The sequence below is a fragment of the Microtus oregoni genome, unplaced genomic scaffold (genome assembly GCF_018167655.1).
Source record: "Microtus oregoni isolate MIOR12 unplaced genomic scaffold, Mior012 000073F_ref0000255, whole genome shotgun sequence".
Classification (NCBI taxonomy): Eukaryota; Metazoa; Chordata; class Mammalia; order Rodentia; family Cricetidae; genus Microtus; species Microtus oregoni.
Window position 1 is genome coordinate 4,477,558 of NW_024543986.1, and position 5,049 is coordinate 4,482,606.

The following is a 5,049-nucleotide window of genomic DNA, read 5'->3' on the forward strand; positions in this document are numbered from 1 at the left end:
ACACATAATACACTTACCCTGAAAGAATACTGATTTATTTTAAATATTTTAGTGCCATTAAAATTGCATAATACTTGGTGATGTAGCCATTTAAGGATTTGGTTTTCTGTTCATTTATCTTTATTTTAAAACAGTGTTTCAGTTTATGAGTTGAAAGGCAGTCACAACTCAAAGATATTTCACAAAGTTTCAAAGATTTAATTAGAAACAGCCTATTATGTTTGAGTTTCTTAAATCATGCATATTTAATCCCAGTCAAAAACTGCAGGTATAACTTCTCTTTTATTTTCATATTATAATGTAATTATACTCTCTCTCTCCCCCTTTTCTTTTCTTCAAACTTTCCCATATATCCCTTCTTCGTTGCTTTCAATCTTATGGTCTCTTTTTTTCCATTAATTGTTGCTTCTGAAGTAGGTTTGTGTGTGTGTGTGTGTGTGTGTGTGTGTGTGATTTTTCTGAATGCAGAAGTACAACTTTACAACTTTATCGGTCTGTATAAGTGTTTCTTATGTTTCAGGGGTGACTGCTTGGTATTAGAAGCCAATTGGCGTGATATTTACTTGAGCAGAATATTTCTCCAATTCTCTGCATTCCTTAGTTTCTCATAGCTCTTTTTTTTTCCATAAATTTTCCCATTCTGGCTCATGTTTTAGGGATTCATATTGGTATGGCTTTACAGTTGTAGCTTCTGGCATTTTAAGTAAAACTATAGTTAGTGAATTTTCTACTTCTTTGAACATTTTCATTATACTTGGCAATTTGCACTTCTACAAAGAAGTTGTTATATTTTGAGGTTCCTTATTTAGATAGATTTTGAAATATGCTTGAAATAAAGGTTCCAATGATGTTTTGTTCATGTGACAGTTTACATTATAATTGTTAGCATATATTCATCATTCAAAGGGATGGGTTTCATGTTGTTATATTATTACACAGATATTCTCTTTTTTAATTTTTTAAACATTTCTCTTTTACATTTATTAATGTATTTTATGTTTGTGAGTGTTCTATTGACTTTATTCCAGAAGAGATCAGATTCCATTATAGGTGGTTGGGAGCCACCATGTTGTTTCTGGGAATTAAACTCAGGACATCTGGAAGAGCAGCCTGTGCTCTTAACTTTTGAGCTAACACTCCAGCACCATGTAATACCTTTTGACAATGGAAAAGCTGTCTATGGTGGCACACATTTCTGATCCCAGCATTCAGGGAGTTAAAGGCAGGCAGATATGTGAATTCAAGATCAGCCTAGTCTACATAGCAAATTACAGAATAGCCAGGCCCACATTGATGTGATTGGAGCGGAGGGCTATGTTTCTGGCACCCGGCCGCCCACACAGCTAGCTTTACCTGAAATAATTACACGGAAATTGTATTCTTTTAAACACTGCCTGGCCCAGTTCTTCCAGCCTCTTAACCCATTTCTAATAATCTATGTAGCACCACGAGGTGTGTTTACCAGGAAAGATCCTAACCTGTTTCTGTCTGGAGAGGGAGAACCATGGTCACTCCCTGACTCAGCTTCTTTCTCCCAGCATTCTGTTCTGTTAACTCAACCCACCTATGTTCTAACCAATCAAATGGGCCAAGGGCGTTTCTTTATTGCTAAACCAATGAAATCGACAGATTGATATGTGACACTCCCACATCACTTACGAAAAGCAGGAAGTGATGTGGGAGTGTCATATATCAATCTGTTGATTTCATTTGTTAAGCAATAAAGAAACTGCTTGGCCCTGATAGGTTAAAACATAGGTGGGAGGAGTAAACAGAACTGATTTCTTGGAGGAAGAGTAAGTGAGCTCAGAGACTCTATGCTTCCTCTCTCGATGGGACAGACACCATGAAACAAGCTGCCAGGTCATACATGCTGAATCTTTCCCAGTAAGAATGATGCTACACAGATTACTAGAGATGGGTTGATCAGGATATAAGAATTAGCCTGTGAGTGCTAGAGATAATGGGCCAAGCAGTGTTTAAATGAATACAGTTTGAGTGTTATTTCGGGGCATAAGCAAGCCAGGTGGCCGGGGTGCTGGGGACGCAACCCTCCGCTCCAATTACAACACCACATAGTGAGATCCCATCTTTAATAAAACAAAAAGACAAACAAAAGGTGAAGTGGCACATGGCTGTATCCTTGCACTAGACAGACAGAGGCAGAAAGACCAGAAGTTCATGGCCATGGGTCAGGAAGATGGCTCAGGTGTTAAAAGCACTTGTCTTGTAAGCCTAGCAACCTGAGTTCCATCACAGAATCCATGTAGCGTGGAAAAAAAACCCTCCCAAAACTTGTGCACCAACAGCACACCAATGCCTGAGCTTGCTTGTGTACGCAACGGCAATCATAAACCAAGCCCTTCCAAAAAGTTCCTCAGCCAAACCAATCAAACAGAACACCACTGTTTTCTCTATTGAAGTGAATTTTGTATTTTCAGGTTCTGGTCCCCTCAAGTGGGGTCAGTTTGGTAAACTAGTGAACAAACTAAGCTTGGGCTGGACCCGGGGAAAGAAGGCCAGTCTGGCTTGAATCCTCCTGCTTTATTAAAGAAAGTACAGGCACCAGCCCCACCCAAACCAGTGAGCTAGCAGTAATAGAGGTAGAGTCCAAAAGGCTGAACCAGGAATCCTGGGAGCCAGGAGGACAGGAGAAAAGAGAGGCTGAAGATGGAGAACCTGCCCCAGCTTATCTGATCTAGGCCACAGAGCTCATCACTCAAGCGCTGCAGAAAGGGATGGCCGGTGCCTATGGCGCTGCGCTCAAGACTAACAAGATAGGGTGCCCATCCTTTTCCAGGGTGTCTCAGTGAGTATGGCAGTAAGGAAGACGGGGACAGAAGGGAAGATAGCTCGGTGTGTAAAGTGCTTGTCGTGTCAGCATGAGGGACTGAATTAGAGTGCCCAGAACCCACACAGAGGTATGCTGCAGCATGCTCAGGGACCAAGTGTTCCTATGGCAATGTCGGGCAGAGACAGAAACAGGACTGGTGAGCCAGGCATGTGTAGCAGAGAACAGTCATGATGGAAGGGGGATACTACATCTGAGGTTGACCACTGACCTCCACACTGACCTCACACATCTACAATGTATTTTAAGGAAACAAAGAACGCCCAGGAGCCTCCTTTTCTCACAGAGACCTTGGACAGAATTTTCTTTCTCTTTTTAATACACCTATAAATTGGGAAATACTAGGGCAGGGGGAGGCACATTCTGGCCAGGGATTTTGAAGGGACTGGACCTTCTGCTCTTTGAAGTAACCTGTCCACTGCCTGTCAGGATGGTGTGAAGAAGAAGGCAGCTGAGTGCCTGAAACGGGCGGAGACCCTCCAAGCACACTTGCCTTGATGGGGACCCTTCCTTGGATGTCAATTCCTGCACTGCCAGCCTCCTCTGCTTTCCTTGGGACACGGTCGTTTTTCCCCTGCTCTTGTTACCCACAGACCTTATCAGTATTAACTGGATCAAGTATGAGAAAACCTAAGACTTCACAGCTCTGACCTGCCTGCCTCCTTGGAATCAGACTTGAACTTCTGGTCCTGCCTGTCTCTGCTTTATGTGAGTGGCATCTGGGCCACAAATCTGTCAGTTCACCCACGTAGACCCAGGGTCTGCAGCCTGTAGTCTGCACCAGACCTGGCACACTGTCTTTCTTTGTAAGACTGTCAAGATATGAGGGTTTTTTTTCCTTTTTTTTTTTTTGATATTTGCTTTTTTTGTTTTTTTGGGTTAATGGTTGGTTGAAAGGAAAAGGATTCTTTGACCAATTAATCAATTTTAAATGTGTGTGAATAAAGAGACTCAGAACATAACCAAGACCGTTTGCTTAAACTATCTGTGGTTGAGTTAACATTGTACCAATTGAGCTGAGTAAGCTGTGCCTAGAAAATCCTGTCTCAGTGTTGTGGCCCATGCCTTTAATCCTGGTACTCAGAAGGCAGGGGCAGGCAGGTATTTATTGAGTTAATTCAAAGTCAGTGAGCCACGACCACAAAATGAGACCTGGTTTCAAAACAAACAAAAAAAAATGCTTAGCAAAGGTATCTCCAGGGAAACAAATAAAGAACAGGCCCAAGGAACTAACTAGTTTTGTTTGTTAAAGAGATAATGGAGAGATAAGCAAAGCAGGGTTACCTATTTTGAGAGCCCAAGTCCCAAAAGCTGAAGTTTACTAAATTGCAGAAGATCTGAGAGGGTGTGGGCTCATCACTGGACTACAAACTGATGCATCATGGGACGGCTTATGTGGACCGGAATTGGTGGATATGGGAGGCATTACAGAAGCCTGCCGAGCAGGAGATTTCCTGCATGTTTTTCCTTGTCTGGGAAACCTGAGTGAGCTGGGACAGGCCAGCCCCACTGTGCCCAGTGTGTGCTCGGTGAGTGTTCGCGTGTTCCCGGAGCATAAGGCAGAATGCTGCCCTTTGCTCTCCTACTATTTCCTTTTCTTCTAAATCGCTGATTTCTAGATTCATGTCATCCATCTTCTGATTGTTTGTCTACCTACAAACTTTTGTGTTTATTCATAATATAAGTGTAATGGAAAAATTAAAAATATTACAGGATCCCTGGTTGCAGTAGGCAGGTAGGCAGCAGAAATGCTGTAGGTCCCAACGCGGTGGTATCAGGCCATGTGGTGTTAGGCAGAGGATCCTGAGATCAGCCAGTCCCAGGCAGAGGTTGCTGGTCCTCAAGCAGTGGCTGTTCCCAGGTATGGATACACGTGGCAGGTGGGCAAGAGACAGAGACATGGATAGGTACGTCATACCAAGTGAGGTTGAATATTTATTCAGGGGATTATGAAGGGGAAGGAAAAGAGGAGAAAGGGGGGAGAGAGAGAGAGAAAGAGGGGGGGAGAGAGAAACGAACGAGTGTAAAAGAGGGAGAGCGAGAGGGGGAGAAAGTTGGCAGCCTCTCCGAGAGAGAGGACAGGAAGAGAGAATGGGGCAGAGGCTGCAAGAAGGAAGGGAATCAGTGTGGCTTGTCTCTTAAAGAGACAGAACATTATATTCCCATCTCTTTTTTATAACAAAATGCAGGAGATTAGC